The sequence below is a fragment of the Accipiter gentilis genome, chromosome 10, assembly GCF_929443795.1.
Source record: "Accipiter gentilis chromosome 10, bAccGen1.1, whole genome shotgun sequence".
NCBI classification, from domain to species: Eukaryota; Metazoa; Chordata; class Aves; order Accipitriformes; family Accipitridae; genus Astur; species Astur gentilis.
Window position 1 is genome coordinate 18,773,957 of NC_064889.1, and position 20,344 is coordinate 18,794,300.

Here is a 20,344-nt window from a genome sequence, read left to right on the forward strand (position 1 = left end):
AAGCAGGCAGCAATACCAATAATTAGACTTAACACTTGTATAGCTTTTTACATTGCATTCATTATCCGTATTACTAATGCCACTTGTCAAGTATAATAGCAGATGCAATCAAACATTGTCTAGGACTTTCCCTTCTATTAAGGCTGGATCCTGGCTTTCATAAGCGAAGTTTCATTAGCAGAAGTGGTGGAGGGAGGGGGAGGTAAGGGCTGTTTCTGGATGGGTGGCTGAGAGCAGTGGAGAGCAGCAACCACCAGCCTGCTGCCACTACACACCTCGGAGAGGTGCAATGTCCAGTCCTGCTGCCACCACCCTGCATCCCCTAGCCTCAAGCCCTGTCAGCTCAAGGATTTGCCATGACTTCCCTCAGACTTGTTTAACCCCTGCTAGATATTAAAGTCAGCTTCTCCTGGCTCCTGTTTTGGCCAAGAACATCTCCGGGGCCAGGATGCAGGAGTGTGCGCTGTCACATCTCAGCACTTTTCGGGGGACCCTAGTCTCTGCTCTGCTGGGGCTCCTCACGCAGACCATGCAAGAGGGCTCAGGACAGGAGAGAGGGACTTGCGAGTGTGCATGTGAGTGTGTGCACCCATGCATGTGTGTGGAGGGGACCCTGAAACCAAGCGGAAAAGCCCTGCTCTGAACATCTGCTGGTCTCTCACACCCTGTGATATCGAGTGCTTCTCACAGCAAGTGCCCTGACGTGTAAGTGATGGCTCTGGCAGAGCCATGAAATATGCATCGTTTGTGTGTTTTTAGAGTCATACTTTTCCTCTAATTACCTTCCTTTCACTTGACAGCCCGCAAGCCATCGGAGACGCTGCTCCGTCACCACTTAACTTCTTGCTTTTCTTCCTTTTCCCTTGCACACCTTCCCAATAGCATCTGAGCACTGCTGAAGAAGGGTACCCTGGTTTGTCCTGCTCTGCACCACAGTGCAAGGGTCCCTGGTGTCTTGTTTGTGCAAGGGATCAGAAGATAAACCCCTGATGCTGTAGGTGGAATAAAAGAAGAGAATGGCCTGATTATGGTTGTGGGCCTCTGCTCCATTCACATGGCTGGGCCAGATCTCCCATCCCACTGCCCTTCCCAGGAGGTCTGGGGCTGCTCAGTGAGCTATAGGGCTAGATCAAGCCCCCTTTGCCTGCGTAACCATGTTGATATGTATACCTGTGTGCTCAACTTTTACACAGACACCTATTTCCCCATGATAAAAGAGCTTATAACATTTTATCCATCTCCACGCCAGGTCCTTATTCGTTGCAGCTCAGCTTAGCTTTGTTTTCCATTTACTTCTTGCAGCTCTGAAACAGTTGGATTGCTGTGAATTTCATTGATGTGCTCTTTTAAATAGAAAGACGTTAGGCCTCCCTGTCCTGCTGCCTTCAATGCCAGGGAGCCCATAAGGCTCAGGTTCCCAGCTGGCACCATATGGCACTATGGAAAACGGTTCTTCTCTGTCTGAGATACCTGGATACGGCCAGCAGTGATTAACAGAGAGATCACAGTTGTGCCTAGGGTGCAGAGGTAATTAGAAACACTGATAATCACAGTGCAATGGTAAAGAACATCTCCCAGATTTATTGCCTCCTTCCCTGCTGATCCTGCAATGAGATTTAATACAAATTTACCCAAGCTAGATTCATCCTGCATAGGAAACAGTAAGCAAAGTGGATGCAGGGACTTTGCTGGGAATTGAGAAAAGCCCAGCAGGGACATCGGGGTGCTCATTTGGCCGGTCTGCCACATCTTCCCTCGCTTGAGATCCCACCTGCAAGTGGAAGGTGAGATGAGGCAGAGCAGCCTTCTTCTGAGGGCAGGTGTGATGGAGCTTGGAGAGCATCTCCAGGACTGCCCCAAAGCGCTCTCGGGGAAACGCAGTTATGAACGTGCTGCACTTTCTGAGCATGACCCCTGCAAGGTGCAGTGGATCTGACACAGGCAAATAGATTTACTGCGATTTGAAGAATTTGAAGAATTAATGAGCTGGAGAACTCAGAGGAACAGTGGCAGGCAAGCAAAGTGGCATTTAGTGGTACTGTGATAGACTGGCTTGCTTTTTAGTTTTGCCGGGGCCTTGATACTTGGCCTATAGCATACAGGAGTGCTGATCATAATTTGACTTCTGAAGTTCTCCCACGTCAAAGCAAATGGTGCATTGTACCAAACACAAAATGCAATTAAACTAATGTATTGTGTTAGGGAGAATAAAGCCAAACATCAGATTTGAGTTCCAATTTTTAAATGAGTAGATGTGAAATACCCTAAATTAACCACCTACTTCATTTTCTGTATGGAAGTGGTGCCACCAGTACAATCACAGGAACTGTACCAACAAGCAAACAGATGAAGAGAGAATTTTCAGGCCCAATTTTTAATGCTGTCAACAATTACAAACACTCCTGAGCTGGAGATTCAAATCAGGTGAGCTGAGGGGGGGAGCAGGCTCTAAAGTACAGGACAGAGAAGAAAGGTGGAGTGTGTGCCTGGGGGGGCCCTGGAAACAGCCAAAAGAGTGATATCTCCTAGTGCTTAGGTATCACCTCCTGGAGAGGCCACAACTGTCTTGCAGATGGGGAAGCTGAGGCACAGAGTGGGAAAGCAGCTTTCTGGATTTAACCTGCTGACAGAGCCAGGATGAGCGGCTGGACTTTCCATTTCACTTCTTTGCTGTATCCCTTTGGCAAGTACAGGGGATTTGTGCTGCTGTGTAAACCCACCCCTGTTTCCTTTCTGAGAAGCCTGTAGCTCCATGCTCCTCTTAAATGTTAGGTTGCCAGAAGCAATGGAAATCCGCCAGCAAAAAATTTTATTTCTCCCACTATCTGGACTAACTTGAGCATCTCTGCGTGAAGGGGCGTTGCAGGGTGTGGGCATCCCCCCCATGTGCACTGACAATGCTTTCTTAGGAGCTGCGCGCTTTGTTCCTCAGCAAGACACCTCCTTGTTTTACCTGGTTATCTCTTTTAATAACATAAAGTGATTGTGGGTGGATTTCCATTGCAGACTACGTCCCACACCGTTGTGTCCACACGGTCTCTTGTAAGCACAAAATTGCACGGACTGTAGGATTTTTCCTGCTGCTGCTGCTTTTCTGGCAGCGGACCCCCAAATTATAAACACAAGGGGATTTTAAACAGAACAGGCTTATCCCGCAGTAGGATTATCCCTGAAACGTGGCACCTTCCCCAGCCTCACCCTCGAGCCATCCCAGGGAGAGGGGTCTCAAATTTAGCAATGGTCTAATATGTAAAGTGGAGAGACGAAGGCTGCCAGCATAATACCCAGCCGTGCCGGGATTCCCCTCTACTTACAGCTAGAAACGTTCCTGTATGACAGCAATGAAAAAAATAAAAATAATAATTAAAAAAAAAAAAAAAATCCCCCGTGTAATGAAGAAGCCAGAAAGCTGCAACGTTTCGGGCGGGACTCTGTTACCGCGATGGAGCGACCCGAGCTTCACCTCTCCCTCCCTTTGCCCGCCGTGCGGCTCCTCGCCCTCTGCCCTTCCCTTCCCTTGGGCTGCCCCTGCGCACTCCCTCGCCGCCGGGCTGGGGGAGGCAGGGGTGCAGGTGGGACAGGCACCCCCGGGCTCCCTCCCAGCCCCGGGCGCCTTCAGCCGGGATCCCTCGGGCTGCATCATTGGCATGCGGCGCCCGGCAGGACTGCATCACCGCTAGAGGAGATGCCAGCGCAGAGCCCGGCTGCGCCGCACACCGCGCTGCGCCGCGCAGGCAGCAGCAGCACCGCCGACGGCTCGGGGGGCCCCAGGTAAGAGCCAGCCCCCCCCGCTCTGCTTCCCCGAAAAGGGCCGACAGGCCGGTGCCGGAGAGCCGGCCACGGGGTCTCGGTGCCGGGCGCTGCGCAGGCGGGGAGGCAGGGAAAAGCTCTCCGCAAAAAAAAAACAAAAAAAAAAACCAACCCCTAAACCCGAAGGTGCCGCTGAAAACCGGGGGCGGCCAGGCAGGGGCGCGGAGTCGGTGTCCGGGTCGGGGTGGATCGGTGGGAGCTGCCGGGGAGTCCCTCAGCTCCGTGGGGCTGGAGGGGCCAGAGCGGCCGAGAGCCAAGCAGCAGCTGAAACCAGCCCCGCCGCGCCGCCCGGCCGCCCTCGCTCTCTGCAGGGAGCGGCGGAGCGGCCGCGCGTCGGAGTTTTACCTCGGGCTGAAGCGGTTTTTAAGAGCGCTGCTGGTGCGTGTCCGGGGCGCGGTGGGCTGGGGGGGGGGGGGGCAGAAGGAGAAGGTGCTTGCGCGGGGGCAGGGGCCGTCGTGTCCGCAGGGGAGCTGTGGGTGACTGCGTGGGTGGTGGCACCCGGGGCGGGGGGGCGCGGGGGGGCGTGGGTGCCCGTACCGGCGCACACACCAGCCCCGCCAGCCTGCGGGTTACCGCACTGCCAGCACCCGTTTTAATTGTCCTCCCTTCATTATCCTCCCCAGTCTCCGGGAGAGCTTAAGTGCAGCTAAAGCTGAAAACTGCGGTCGGTCACCTGTGTCAGGAAGGATTAACTGAATCCGTAGACAGAAAGCAATGATTTGGGGAGCTGGTGGGGCTGGCGCTCTGAACGGCAGCTGCTGCAGGACACAGATTCTCTGGCAAGAAGTTCCTGTGCATGTGTGCGTGCCTATAGCACATCCTGTAACACATCCAGAGGTACATCTCTGCAGGGACTATTTTTCTTTTAGATGACAAGTGTTGTTCGAGGGAAATTTTCGTTACACTTGTCAAACTGCAGTAATACAATCCATAACACCAAGATCCCATTAAAAATACTGGGTGGAAACTGGCTCCACAAGGACGTTACTTGTCAGGGATGACCTCGTCTCGGGAAAAAAAGAAGAAGAGTAACAATCTGATGATTGTAATGTGTAGGTGAGGAGCAGTGCGGTCGTCCGTGTGTGCTGAGGGGAACCCTCGCTATGTTTAGATCAGGCACTTGTAAGCACATACTAGAGCTTAAAGGGGTCTCCACAAATTTCAGGTAGGATGACAGCAAGTCCTGTGTCTGACATGGCATGCAAATTGCTGTTTCGTGACTCCTCTGGATCCCTAGTGTTATCATTTGGGGGAAGGGAGAGGAAAAGGGTTAATTCTCTGGCGTGTTTAGCCAGCTACTGAATACACAGTAATGCTGCACTGATCATCCGAGGGTGAAAGCACTGAGCCAGGTGTCTGCTGCTCATTTGGAAATACACCTTAGTGCCTCTGCCCAAAATGACATGTGGCCCTAACACTTCGTGCGGTGGGATGCCCGTGGTCAGACTGCCTTGTCCTACAGGACAACCTGGAGGAAGGAGTGGGAGCAGAGGCAGCATCCAGGGCTTCTTCTGATTCTTCTTCCTAACGGAAAAGCCCTCTTCCACCTCCAGCAGAAAGAGGAGGAGAACACCTCCCTTCCTTGCAAGAGAGCTGCCACAGGCAGCAGTCACCTACACGGGCGCCCTGGGTCTCAACAGCTCTGTGACATCCTAGTCAGCTCCTGATGTGTCCCTTCTTCAGGGCCTTGCTGTGGAAGGCATGTCCGCCGGTATTAGGTGAACTCAGCTGGACATCAGATCTGCAATGACACCTTTGGTTTTCCTGACACTATTTAGTGAACTCGTAATGCGAGTGCTGGGGGAAACCTCCCGGAGGATCAAAGCCGGGCCCAGAAAGCAGCCGACAGGAGACAGCCCTCCTGTTCCAGCTTGCCCAGTTGTGAGAGGTCTTCCCATGAAACAGCTGTGCTATTTGCACCCATTTATGTTCTGGTACATCTTTGAATGAAAGTCACCGATAGCTGACAACTATTGATTGAGGGAGCCGAGCTGGAGGTGGAAGCCCAGCTTTCATGCCTCCTTGTGCCAGGTTGTGACGCAGCCCCTAACCTGCAAGTGCATGGCTGGGCACGCCCCAAAAGTCAGCCTGGCACGTGCAGATGGTCTCTGCAAATCTGGCTGCTTGTCCGCAGGTAGGGTCTGGGCACCGACTTCTGAAAGCACAGTCAAAGTGAACGTGAACGATCCCATGAGGAAAGAAGTGCACATGACCTGGTGTTTCGTACAGGGGCTGCGCGTGGTTATTTTCAAAACAGGAATTGATCCAGCCTGTACTTGCAGGGAAAAGGCAGGATGCTGAAGATGCATCCCTTTCTTGCTCGTAATAACCTCTCAGCTGGGAGCATTGCTTTTGGTGAAATGAAATAGGAGAGATGAAAAAGGAAGATGAAAAGTCCCCCCATGATCCATGGCGATGCTGTCCCACTCGTACAGCGCATTGCTGCTGGACAAAGCTTGGTGAGGCAGGTCTGGGTTTTGAGGCACAGCCTGCACTTGATGCAGCATGAGCCTGGCTCCCTTCCTTGCCTGTGCCGAGTGCCAGCCCCCAGGTCCTCCCTCCTCTGCTCAGAGCTGTCGTGGGTGGCTTCTTCCTGGCCTGACCACAAAGTCCCTGGTTTGCTAACAGTCCTGCTGGGAAAGCCAAAGTGAGCCTTGAAAATCCTCTTCCTGCATCGTCACGTCGGCAAATTGATTTTCCAGATCATAAGCTGAACCTCTGAAATTGTTCTCTTCCGAAAAGATTATGGAATTACTCCTGTGCTAATAAACGCTTTAATGTCACAGTGACTAAAAGTCCCATAAGGACTTTAACAGCCAAAAAAAAGACACTGTAGGAAGTGGGAGCCTGTGGTGGCTGTGTCAGACCTTGCTTCACCATCTGTGGCAGAGGGGAGGAAGATGACTGAAGTTGGAAAACGAGAGGAAGGTGAGGAGACACGTGGTCTGCCAGGAAGCTGCTGAATCCATCAGAGATGCCTTCCGCAGCACGCAACTTTATCCCTCGTTCTGCGAGGGCAAGCAGGGAAGGCAACACGTTACCTATTGCTTTTCCTTTTCAGCAGCTCTCTGGGAAATACCCATCCCCTCCGGCACCCGGGATAACCCAGCTCCTGGTGACCTGCCTGGAGAGCCCTGGGGGCAGGCAGCAGAGTCAGGTCGCCATCCCCAGCTCCCCGGGGCAGGCTGCTGCAACCTGCCACCGGATTATCCGAGTTAGCATTTACCCTTCTACCCTCTCAACACGATGCTGTCAGGCTCTGTAGTTCAGGATCATGACACCGGTTTCCAAATATATGGTAAGGCAGTGTATGCCCTGACCCCACCAGAGGAGTCTGGCATTTATTAGGGAGAAAATATGCTTCTGGGGATGAGTCTGCCACGATCCTGCTAGCTTTCACAGAGCTACAGTCTCACCTCTGCTTTCCTAACCCCAGTTTCATTGCACCGTGACTCCACGGGTTAAAACCGGGTTGTGCCAGATTTGAGTGAGAGCAGCGTTAACCCCCTAAGATGGGACAGAGAAGCAGTGCAGGGAAAACGTCTTGATGCCCCATGAGCTGCAACGCAAGGGGAAGGCTGGTCTATATTTAGGTAAGGGCTCTGCACAGAATGGGTAATCCTCTTTCCATGAATTATCCAGCCTGGGGATTAGACTGCTTTAATCTCCCCCAGGCCTCCCCTGCTTGCAGTCGGGCTCAGTGGGAACCAGGGGGGCAATGGCTGGAGGGAGGGAGGGAGGTGCGGGCAGGTTGCTGATGACTCATGTGGCTGCTGCCAGCCTTGCCAAGTGCTCCAAGAGGTCACCGCAGGCCCAGATGACACGCGAGTGACGTGCAAGGCGAAAGGGAACATTATGGCATCCTGATTAGGAAAGAACATGGAGCTTTATAAATAATTGCGGAGACGAGGGAGTGCGGCAGCAGGTAGGAGGAGGGACAAGAGACCCAAAGCAGCAGTTTTCCAAAGTGTAATATCCTTGCTAGACTTTTTCAAGCTGTTTCTCTAACCAGAAAAAGGGATGCTTTTTGAACTGCAGCCGATATATCTGAGAAGATGCTCCAAACCCACCTGCTTGGGCTGGCTCTGCAAATACGCTTCTGGGGATGCAAGTCAGGTTCATCTATTTGGACTGCGAATGGATCACTGTCCATTAAAATCTTGAAGGGAGGCCAGTAACACAGCTCAGCGACAGTGAGGGGGTGGGGAGGAATGGGGTGCGAGGAGGGAGGCAGGCTGGATTGCACCAAAACCTGAATATTTCATTCACAGTTATGGGGTGAGTGCCCTGTGTGCAGAGAAGACAGATTTCTGTCCTTTACCTACTGCACAGCTGCTAGAAAAAAAGGAGTCCTGTCACTAATCTCAACCTGGGGACTTGTACGTGCCATAGAGGAGATATTCTTGTCACCCCTACATGTGGGTTTTGGGACAAAGCTTTGGTGGGGGGAAGAATGAGGAAGGCTCAGCTGTGCCGGGCCAGGCTGGCATCCAGCTCCGCAGGGATGCCAAAGGGCCTTTTCCCCCCAGTGCTGAAGGCAGCGGAAAAGGGGGGATCTTTTTCTGAGGCAGGAACGGAGTCCTTGTCCGGGAGACAGATAGCTGGCACCACTGATTTTCTGTATCTGGGTTTCTGGTGGGGCCACTCTACTTCCTCCCCTAATCTCTAGAAGCTGGGATGTATCTCACAACTAGGATGGTTTGTCTTCCTTCACTCTGCTTTCCAGTCTTTAACTAAGAAATCAGTGCAGGGTTTTGATTTCCCCAATTCTCTTTGCATTTTCCTGCTCTCTGGACATCTTGTCACCTTGTCCCGGAGTTACATCCCCCTGGCTGCTAATGTTGTGGACCCCCACAGTACAGCTGCCATCCCCCAGACTCACACTGGCCACCCTTGTCTGAACTGCTGAAAAGTCAGGTGTACTCATGGGGAAGTTAAATGCACCAAGGCACTTTATTTTTTCTGCACTTAAATCAATTTATTCTACTCTCTGCTGCTTATCCTACATAACCTAAATCAGGATTTCGACCCTATTGTATTTTCCCCTGGCCAGAACTGGGACAAATTGAAAGCCTCGTCCTGCCGTTCAGCATTCCCACTTTTACTCTCATGATCTAGAGGATGCCATTTAAATAACCTCAGGGGTGTTTGAATTGAACTGGGAATAAATGACCAGGCTCCTAACTCACTGCTAGGAAGGGAAATACCTTGGCTGGCCCTGCAGCTCCTGCCTTGCCCAGACACAGAGACAGTCAGTGCAAACCCTGGCTTGTTTCTGTGTGTGAGATCAGAGCTAGAAATCACCAGAAAAAACCTTGATGAAAGAGGGAGAGCAAAGAAGGGAAAGACTGGGGAAAGTCTTTGCCTTTAACGTGAGCGAGTGTGTCTTTCCTCCCTGTGTCGAACATCCTCAATTTCCTGTTTAACTTAAAGTCAACACATCTGTCACGTTAGCATCTCCCGCTGCCTGGTTCCCCCAAGCCACCCCCCTCCCATCTGCTCTCCCTCCTGCCTCCAGCCTCCCTCCGCTCCTATTGCTTTGTGGCTGGGGCGTGTGAGTGTGCGTGCGCCTGTGTTTTCTGCTGGCTGATGGACTTTTCCATTGGTTGTGCTTCAGTACCTGGATGCTGTCACAGCGGGATGATCGGCTTGGCTTGCAGAGCATTTACTTCTAATCTCCGGCTTGTGACATCCTAGCAGAAAGGGGCGAGCCTTTCAGGAGCAGCTCCACGGGCTAAAAAAAGAGGGGAAATGGCTGGTGAACGGCTGTGATGAAAAATTTTCTAGTTCTGGTAAGCGACGCTTTTCTCTTTGGTCCCTTTCTGGACAATCAGTCCGGATGCAAAAGTAATAATGCTTAATGGGGTAAAGAGGAAAGGGAGGGGAGCTGAAAAAGAGACAGAAAAAAACTATGAGGCCCATTCGGTTTGTACGGAAGCTTTTCCAGGGGTCAGTGCTCATCAAAGCAATTTAATTACTATTAGCGAGAGGCTGAGAGCTGAGCAGATCAGACAGCGTGTGTGCCTAGGCAGTCGGAGCAGCTTTTCACATCGCCCACTCTGTATCTTTTTCTCCTACGTGATTTCCAGCTTGGCCCGGGGCACATTCAGAGCTCACGGCCAAGCACCGGTGGTGCTCTCCATGGAGTAGTCCTAGGTGAGCCGCTACCCGAACGCTGCCTTTTCTGCCTTATGCTCTTTACTGCAGGAGTTTTGGAAGGTCATTCATGAATTCTTGCCCCTAAGTTGATGCATAAAGCCCCTCAACTTTTCTAGCTGATAAACCATCTCCGTCGTGAAGTCTTACTGCATTTTTCCCTGAAACCAGTCCCCTAGGTGCTGCAAATAGCTGATACATATAGAGGTGCAGATAAAGATGTTTGGAAGTAAGAGGGTCTACCTGGACTACACACTGCTGGGACTGTGAGCTATCTGATGTCCTGGACGTTGGCTTACACAAAATGAGAGGTTTGAGAGCCGCTTTATCTCACAGGACTCTCAAAATGGGCGTCCTGCTTCTAAGTCAAGTGACAGCAGAGCTCTTACACTAGGGATGAATTTAGGACCCTTGTTTAAAGAGGATCAGGGAATAATAAACCTAAGAGCAGCCTTTGCAATCTGGCTGCATTGAATCTGCAAAGGTCTGTACCTGGCATGCCTCTGTTAGACAAAAAAACCAAAGGAAAAATAGAGTGGTGATGCATTGGAAATTTTGCTGACAGGTACAAAGCTATGACCTTCTTGACAGACCTGTGTTCCACCAAAAACCGGCGCAAAATTTGTCTTGGGGATGCCTAAACCAGTTCTTTCTGGGTTTATTTATAACAGGCAGAGTTAAAAACTACTCCTGGAGAACACTGCAGAGATGATTTGTTTATGAAAATATACCTCTCATTATGTTTTCATACAGAAACCTCCACTTGCTAAAAACTCACACATTTCCTACTCTTTGATGTAGATACCATGACACTTAGAGTGGGGCACTCTGGTTATTGTGCTTATTCTAGAGCAACCTTGAAGTTTCAAGCACCAGTTACTTTAAATCTAAAGAAAAATATCCTCCTCTCCTAAGCAGCAAGTTTTGGCTTGGATTTTTGTTTCATGTGTGTTTCAGGGTGATAATCTTTTGTACAAATCTGTGTCTGGGGAACAGTGGGTGAAATGAACACAGGAAAAGTGGAAGGGGCTTTGCGTGACTCTGAATCCCAGCACTGTGCAAGAAGGAGAGAGTGCAGGAAGTGCCAAATTTGTTGTCTTTGGGGAGGTTGATGTTTGTATCTGTGAAGAAATGTTCTTATAGAGGACAGCTTTTTTTCCTCTAACCTAAACACTATGGTTTGTTTCAAAAGGTTGAAAATCCTTCATTCCATGTTTCCTGGAAAAACAGTTCTGAGCACCAGAAATTACTATAAATTGTTTTTCTTGTTGAATTATCTTCTAAAACCTGCAGGAATGTTGATGTCAGTATCTTTTCGGTCAGATTTGTGTTTGCGTGCACTTGATTTTTCTCCCACGTTCAGTCTGAGATGTTGGCCAGTGATGATTGTGCTTTCCTGGTCCCTGCTGCAGTGCTGCCTGGAAGGGTTAATTTCCCCTGTTTAATTAATGGCTCTGTAATATTTATAAAGAGAAAATCCTCATACCCATCTGTGGTAATTTTGGTACATCTGCCAAGACGAAATTCTAGGGCCAAATTAATATTACAATATGCTAGATGTACAGATTTTTATAGCATCCCAAAGATATTTCCTGAGACATGCTGATTTGATGTTGGGGAAGTGAAGGACACATCCTAAAGTCTTTGTCTCTGGATGGAGACAGAATTGAATGTACTACAGTATTAATGAATGTTATGACCTTTAGTTGAATTTTAGCCTTTTCTCATGGGCATTTGGGCTATAAGGGATGGATTTCCTTTGCGAAAAAATCCATTTGTTAAGGGCAGGGAGTCATATGAGATCCTAAATGAAGAATACTCCAGATCATTCCTGTGAAGACACTTGGCATCAGTGTCATTGTCTCTTCAAGACAAGGTAATCAAGGAGATGGAAGATGAAACCTTTCCTTGCCAGGGAAACTTCCACATTATTTGATTGAAATTGGAATCCAGTCACCTCATGCTTGTCTCTCCAGATTTTTCTTACCACATCTGCTAAATTACCACCAGCTATTTGCGTTTTAAATGAGGGCTTCCTCCCGCACAACCCATCTGCTCAGCCTGTTTGTTCTTCCTGTGCAGTCACGACTTCATGATCACGTTTATGTCAGTAGAAGCACACTGGTGTTAGAGGGAGAAGGAAGAGGGGAACAAGGTGGACTTGCAGATTCCCTTGGCTGGGTTGAATTCAAAATAGGAGTTGGGTTAAAAGAGGGGGAAGAAGCTCTTATGAAAGAGAATTAAGCCAGGGCAAGGGAGCCAGGAAGTTCAGGCCACTTTGAGGACAAAACTTTTTTTCTAGTACTATCCTAGGGAATCTTTACCATTACACATCATAGACTGTCCCACGTCTAAGGTGACATAGCTCACCTGGGCATGTTCTTGACTGCCTTAATACCAGGAGGGAAGAAGATATTAAGGCTTTTTTTGCTTGGAGATGGCTGAAATTTGAGAGTACTTTATGGTATTTTAATCTGCCTCATTAAATTGGAGGGGATACAGACTTTCACAGATGTTTTCTGCTCACCTTAGTGTGACAAACCTGCGGATATGATTATAGATATAGAGGGATGTAATAAAGATCTACAAAATTGTGAGTGACATGGAGACAGGGAGTAGGGATGTTGACTATCTCTTCAAGTCCGAGACCAAGGCAACATCAGAACTAGCTAATAGAAGCCAGGTACAGATCAAAGATGCCTCTACCTGACCGTTGAAATGTGAGGCAGTTCTGGCCCATAGCCTAAATTACTGTCTCCAAATAATAAGCACTGCTATGGCCAACATGGCTTCCAGACCAGAACTGCCCTATGCCCAACTAGCTTGAATCCATCTGTACCCTTATATGAATAAGATACAGATACTGACAGTCCTTTGTAAGATGCTCCAGAAAAAAAAAAGAAAAGCTGGATGTGCTGAGATGTACTCAGCTGTGTTTTCTTCTCCAAACTCTTAAGGGAGGGCATGAGCAGGATAGCTCCCACACCCCACAGCCGTGAGGGTCCTGTAGACTGTGTGCCAGAGATTTGGGGTGTCATGACCTGGCTTAGTTCAGTTTACATGATAGTCACTCATGTCTGGTGTGCATTTTCTATAATAAGAAGGACTATAATGAGGGGGATAGCCCACCCATGGCTGAAAGCAACAGTCTCTTAGGTGGAGTAGAGCAGCCAGAAGGGCAGAATGTGTTATATTCAACAGTGGAGATGCTGGGAAAGGATGGAAAGCAGTATGCAAGCCCCAAAGCAGTACTTTTGACTGAAGAAATTGCTTTTGATGGCCCATGCATGGACACAGCCTTATGAGAGATGCCCTCTCCCTTCTTCTGCTTTATGACTGCTGTTGTCCTGCCTAGGAGAGAGACCCAGCACTTTTGTGTGAGGACTGCGGCAGGCCTGATGCTGGGCAGGCTCCTACAGCAGATGCTGCAGGACTGTGCGGCAGCTGGTTTTCAATGATTCAGTGTTTCCAGTTAAACTCGGTGTTTTGCTGTGATTCGTGGCAGATCTTGTGGGAGATGGGTTTGCAGGAAGCTGGAATTCATCCACTCCTGACTGGGTGATGGATGGATTTGTTCAAACTCTGGTTCCCACCATGCTGTCAGCACAGCAGCTGCCTCCCTGGACTGCCATCCTCCCAAGCTGATGGTGAGTGAGAAGAGTGGTGTCTTCAGAACAAGGCAGCCCTGGTATTTCTACCCACCAGGACCCTGGGCACCGTTGCAACATGGAGAGTTTCCCAGTCCTGGCCTGAAGGTGATCCCTGTGGGGTGTTTTGTAAAGTGTGAGAGGGTGAGTAAAATCCCTGCAGGAGATTTTTGACCATGGGGAAAGTGCTATATGAGCCAATCTGCTCCTGCACATGATATGTATGATTTACACCCTTCCTACTCTTGGGGACTGAGCTCCAATACTGCAGTGGTGAGCTGAAGGCAGGTCCTCTGTCTCTGTCAAGACATGAGTGGTCACAGCCAGGTCTCAAGGACTGCTCCCACCACATCTCTCCAGGCAGCAGGGAAAAACGTGCCTCCTCCATGGGACATTTCTCTTGCCCTTGATGGGAGGTGGTGAGGCTGCTGCAGATTTGCCAGCTTTAACTGCTCTAATTATTGCAGATTACAGGTTCCTGACCTTCTGGGCTCATATGCATGCCCTTCTTGGGCATGTGCAATGCTCCTGGTGTCTCCCCTTTACCTTAGCACTAAGAGGAAGCCACTGTAGAGGTGGTGGTTTCTTTGAGGAATCTCATTTATGTAGCAGTCCTACAAGTAGTGATGGTCCTCAAACAAGCCCAGTGACATCTAGTTTTGCAGCTACCATCCTCCTCTGAGGCACGTTCCCAGGGGGATTAGCACAGCCAAGATATGAGGTTAGAGGTAGATTGAATTGGATGCCTCCATGAGGGTGATTGAGGGATTGGTGAGGTTTGACAGACAAGAATGGAAGGACGCAAAAGTACTTCTCTGGCTGTACTTGGCACAGAGGATCTAGTGCACTGGACACTCATACTGATGGATAAAAACTCTTTTAGATTTACAAGCTGTCCTGGGTGGGTGGATCCTGATTTTAGTCTCATGGCTGTAAATGCAGTGAACTAAGCAAAATTCCTCTGGACTTATACCAGAATAAGTGCTACATGGGCTATTATGAGGGATATGGCACCTCATAATGTAATAAACACAAAAAGTGATCATTCTGCTCTCTGTACATGGGGCCCAGGGCTCTCTCTGCCCTGATAGATGGGAGGGAGGAGAAGAGGGATGATTTGGACTCATGGCTGCTTGAGGACACAAGAGGTGTGGGCTTTTTACAAAGCCCTGCAACAACTGGGAACTGGTTCTCAAATGCTTTCAGCACACTGCAAGGGAGGAAATCTGACCTGAATTCCTCTCACCTATTTCTACTGAAACTCAGAGTAGGCACCAGCAAGACCAGCCACTTCTTGGGAGGGTGTGTGTGTGTGTGTTACATTTGTCCTTCTGAACCCCATGCCACATGCACTCACAGCCCAAAATCACAGATGTTTTAGCAGGGGTGTCTCATTGCAGGGATCTAGCGTGCTTTAATTATGAGCATGTGTATATGAGGTGTTAAATGATTTATACACAGACCCAGATTGAGAAATCCCAGTGGTTTCTTCTCCTGATGTGTAGCCGCTGTTGGCAATTAGTCAAGCTTTCCTGGCATTTAGGAGGAGCTGAGGAGCCAAGGAGCCTTTTCACTTGCAATACGGACCCAAAGTTGCCAGGCTTGGTGGAGGCTGAGCCTCCCTAGTGAGCCAAGGCTAGCTGTGACCAGCATGAAAGGAGCATGGAGCCCATTTCCAGCGCAGACGGCACATGCGTGACAAATCCTGCCGTCATCACTGCCATTCATTAGGCCTCTGGGGACTGTGGCAATACTTTGACATTGGGTCACCCTTGGGAACATGGGGAATGCCTTTTGCATTCTCAGAGCCAGAGGATGGGAATTCAGAGCACAGTAATTTTAATTAATCTTGTATTTATCATTTATCACTAATTGAATATGCTTTTGGTGCTTTTTTTCTTCTTTTAGATAAGGGTGTTTTAGGGGTGATTATTAGCATCTATTGTATAATGCTGGCAAGATAGGATCCTTTGTTCTTAGGAGCTCAGACACTGCAAATCATCCAAGATGTTGCCTTTGCTGTGGCCGTGCCTGGCATGGTGCCCATGGGTGCTGGGCAGCACAGGCACCTCCATCCCGGGGTGTCCAGCAGCAGGGGAGGGAGAAGCCAGAGCCTCGCTGGGCTGCTCTGGCGGCTACAAAGGGCTGGGAAGGGTGCAGGACTCAGGAGCTCTGGTAGGAAACACTCATGGACCATTTCTGACCAGAAGGCATCTGGTATTTTGACACTTATGTTTTTGAAAAGCCAGCCATGACCGCTGACTACAGCAGGACACTTCAGGGCCTCCTTACAGCTTTATTTTAAAGCGACACTTCTTTAGCATGGAGGTTAAAAGCAAAGTCTGCACTGAATGCTGCAGAGCCAACCCACTGAAGGATGTTGTCCTTTCAACCCCTCTAATCCCCTTAACACACACAGGACTGGCACTAAGGGAATGAGGAAAGATTAGGAAAAGCCTAAATGTGCCCCCCGCCCCCCAAAGTTCTGCAAAGCCTTGTCTGTAGCCACGATTTACACCCTGCCTGCTTTAAAACCAGAAAGAAGTGGCAGAGAGCTCAAGTCCTGCTGATTTACAACTACAGAGCGCTGAGCACAGCAATTTCCCAGCCATCAGTAGGAAAGAAAGTAAGATTTACACGTGGAAGGCAGCTGAGAAGTCGGAAGAGAGGAATGAAAAAGAAGGTGCTTCAAAGCCATGCTGTTCGAAAGCTGCTGGGGCTAAAGCAGCAGGCTGAAACGGGGCTCCCGTTTGGCTTTCTACCACAAGCAAATGTGCAAAGGAGACGAGTGCTCAGGATGGAGAGAAGCTTGGGGAGGATGGAAGCGCTCCCCCCTCCTCGCACGCTCCGCACCAGGCAGCTGCTGCCAGTCCCCGCTGTTTCAGGCCATGCAGCTGATTAAATATTGAACGGGTTTGGTTGCTGTTGCTTGAAAGCTTCTGTCTGGATGAAAATGAAGTTATGTGAGGACAAGTTTGTGCTGGTGCAATTAGTCTCTGTTTAAATACGGCTGACCATAAACAGACCAAAAATAGCTTTATGGATTTTAAGGTAAAGGCACCATTAAGACGTGGGTTTGGGTTACTCCTTTTCAGAGCTAAGGTGTGGGAGAGCTCAGGGAGGGGGTATTGCAGATGGAGGTCAGGATGAGTTATCAGAGAGACCCTGTGGCATTCAGAGGCTGTTGTGGGTGCTCAAAGCCTGGTTGATGGAAGCTAATGCCTGAGGTTTGCGTGTTCACACAGCAGCCTTGCTCCAGGCTCACCTCCCACACACCCCAGCACCCCGGGAGAGACAGTGGTGGACGGAGATGCAGGCAGAGAGGGGAGGGAGAAAGGATTTGTGGTGGGTTATAGGATCAGGCAGAGACAGGAGGAGACTTGGGATTACAGGTAGGGGCCAAAAAATGAATGGAGGGTTGACATTTCTGGGAGGCTGCTTATAAACAACAGGAGAGGTCTACAGAGAATGGGGCACCAGAGACCTCGAGGTACCTAAGCAGTGGGAAAAGGAAGCAAGGGTGGAGGGATAAGGTCCTTTACGGACCAGCGGCACAGCCAAATCTCAAATATAAACAATAAGAGTTGCTTTCAGGTAGACCATTTTTCTGCTCTCCAGCCAGGGCCACTGTTGCATTCTCATTTTCAGAGAGGATATGGAGGGCATTTTCCAGCTTGTTAGCTGTGCGCAGTTTGGAGCCTCCCAAACTTTATGGCTTGGTGCCTTCCTGACAGAGCACCAAAGGGGCAAGACTTCATGGTCCCCATCAGTGGGTACTAGAGATTTCCAATCACTCTCCTGAGCTTTTGGGTAACCTGGGTACTGGATTCACCCACTGAGGTCCCAAAATCACTAGTAACACCCATTTGTGCTTTCATGGGTTTGTAAGCCCATATGAGGATGCGGTGACTTTTTGGTCTCTCAGTGGTACTGCAGGGAGTGTCACAGCAGGCAGAGCAGCAGAGCACTTTGAGCAGTCAGAGAAGACACGTTTGAGCTGGAAAAGAAAGTTCCTTTCATTGTCTGAGCGTCCAAAATAGATGTTCAAGTATTCTGTCCCGTGACCAAGGGAAAACTTTGGGAAAATCTCTCTGATTTGGTGAAATATAAATATATCCAGAGAATAGTTATCTACCTGATTTTAATGTTGCTGTAATCTGAACAGGTGCTGGATAGTCTGCCATCAAAGTACCAGGCCACCCAGCAGGCAGACAGGCCATCCAGCTTGGGGAAAAATGACAAGCTGGATAAATAGCTGCCGGTCCCACTGGGTCACGTAGATGTTTGGGCAGAGAAAGGAGAAGCAGCGTTTCCGTCCTTCCTGTAAGGGGAATTTAGACCTTGCATTGGACTGCATTTGTTTTTATATATAATCACTGAAAATTGGTTTCTGGTTGTCTTCATCTATAAATTCAGTCAAATCTGCCATAATTTTACTAAATATTTCTAGAGTCTGATGGCAGCATCCTATGGTAGAGGAGTCCTGTAGAAACATCTGTGAGTAAACATACAAGCAAAGCTTTGCTTACTTGCAGCCTAAGTGAACTGGACAGTATTTGCTAAACTCAAGAAGGAAATTAGCAGCTAATTTTTTTTAATGGTCAGGAAAAAGGAATCGTATTTACCTTTCTTGTTCAATCTAAGGTGGTACGTCTGCAGCAGAATTTGCTGTTCACATTTTCATTATTCTTTAGAGCTAATTGAAACTTGATTTCAAAAATTACATTAATCAGTTCAGCTTATAGTAGCCATTGATCAGTTCCTAAGTGTTTTTTAATGGTGTTACGTGACAATTGTTAATTGTACTTGATTAGAAGAACATGATCACAACAGGGCTGATGGATGGATTCTCAGCTGAGCAAGTCTGGATTCATCTACAGCCCTGAGGTTCTGTTCCATAACATATTTGAAATCAAATTAAAAATCCTGACTGGTGTTATTAGAATGGGATGTGTGTTCATAGTGAAAGTCATTTGATATAATTGTGGCATCTTTTTTGTTCTTTCAGAGCATCTAGTGTAGCTGTTCAATTACTTTTTCCTAATTGTTATAAAAAAAGTTGTCTTTGCACTGGGAAGACTTCCAAAACAAAATATTTCCTTTGACATTTAAAAATCAAATTCTGAAACAGATTTTTATTCCTACTAGATTTAGATAAGCCATTTGATTAAAAACCATCCAGAATTGCCATCTCCAGTGTACTATAAAATGCAGGACCTGATAGTAATTATTTAATTAACCGTTGTTTGGGGTTTTTTTTATCTCACACCTGCTATAAAATAATACTATGATTTTGGCGTGCTTACAACATCTGAGACCGTGTGGCTCAGCAGAAGTGTGACACGTAAGGAAGAAAAAGCAGTCTATTACATCTGTGCTACACAGGTTTTCCCTCAAGTGAGAAATAATGCAGGGTCTGCCAACCCCAAAAGTTGCAATAAAGCTCCCCAGGTAAACATTTCCATTCAGAACAGACTTTTCCCAGGGGTCTTGATTTCCTATGCATCTTCCACGCCCAGGACTAGTTCCTCTTTTGATGCTTTGTGAAGGCAGCAGCCTGGGGGCCGTGGGGCGGGGGCTCAGGGCAGAAGCTGAGCCCTGCTGTGCACAACTTACTGCTCTCACCAAAAGGAGCTCTTTAACTCCCTTGGAGGTTGCGGCACCTGAATTATAAGAGACAGCTTTTGTCTTCTTCCAATTAGCAGGTCTAGCTGTTGTTCAGCTTCTTCCTTGCTTTCATTTCCCCTTTCTTTCAGTTTAAAGTGCATGGGAAGGACTCACTATGGAGGTATCTCTCCTGGATGGGAAAGGCTGTCGTGGAGGGATGGCTGCAGGAGTGATGGTGCAGGGCTTGGGGCCATCCACCCACAGACACCCACCTCCCTGCCGGGGAGCCGCTGGGTGCTTCAGTGGCTTTTCAATGGCAGCAAAATGAGCAGCTCCTCGCCCTGCCTTTTACAGTGGGCTGGGTAGTGGCAGCTGGTGGATCCCTGCCCTGCGGGGCTACAGGTGATAATGGAGCTGCTTCCCTGATTAACGCTGGCAGCGGCTGCTGAGTTAATTAATACAGGATGCTGGCAAAATGGCATTACTAATTTGTCCACGAATGCAGGTTGGAGCTGAGTGGGTTTGGGATGAATTTCTTCCCCACTGTTAGTGAAAATAATTTTCAAGATCTCTTTCAAGAGGAGTGTTTGAGCAGGAGATGCTACGGCTGTTTCCACTGTGAGAGTCCATCATGAGATTCAATCTGCATGAGATTTCAGTGCAGAGTCTTCCTACCTGGCTTAATTTTGCATCCATCTGGCCCTGTTTGCTCACGTCCGGACTGCCTTGCCCTTGCCAGGGGTAGTGATTCAGGTTTCATCTTCCCACTAGGAAGGGGAATCTTACTTGCTCCGAGCAAGAGAGATCAGGTAAAGCATGAGAGGCTCCTGAGAGGTGTCTGGAAATAACTCATTTACTGTGGCTGCAGAAGCAGAGGCTTGCTCTGACCAGCTGTGCATGGTTAAAGCACATAAAGGCAGAGATCTCTCAGGATACAGAACACATGCAAAGGTCAGACAGGATCCACGAAGCCTTTAGTAGTTTCACAGGGAGTAATGATTCAGGTTTGCACACACTCACACCATCCCAGTGAGCATGCCTGTCCCTGCAGCTGGAAAAGAGCTGTTAACAACGTTCATTACAATAGGAACCATTCAGGCATTGGCTTGTCTCCCTGCTAAGAT

The 20,344-nt window shown here is 48.8% G+C and overlaps 1 protein-coding gene across 4 annotated transcripts in view; it reads left to right on the plus strand.

Moving 5' to 3' along the window:
* Positions 1 to 3,662: 3,662 nt before the first annotated feature.
* Positions 3,663 to 20,344, plus strand: part of SV2B (synaptic vesicle glycoprotein 2B) — a 69,553-nt gene continuing 52,871 nt past the window's right edge. For 3 of the 4 annotated variants that reach the window (XR_007507457.1, XM_049811969.1, XM_049811968.1), the window contains exons 1-2: positions 3,663 to 3,771; positions 9,428 to 9,602. The gene's annotated coding sequence lies outside the window, so the exon portion shown is untranslated. The remainder of the gene's footprint in view (positions 3,772 to 9,427; positions 9,603 to 20,344) is intronic. The other variant, XM_049811970.1, reaches the window with a different exon arrangement.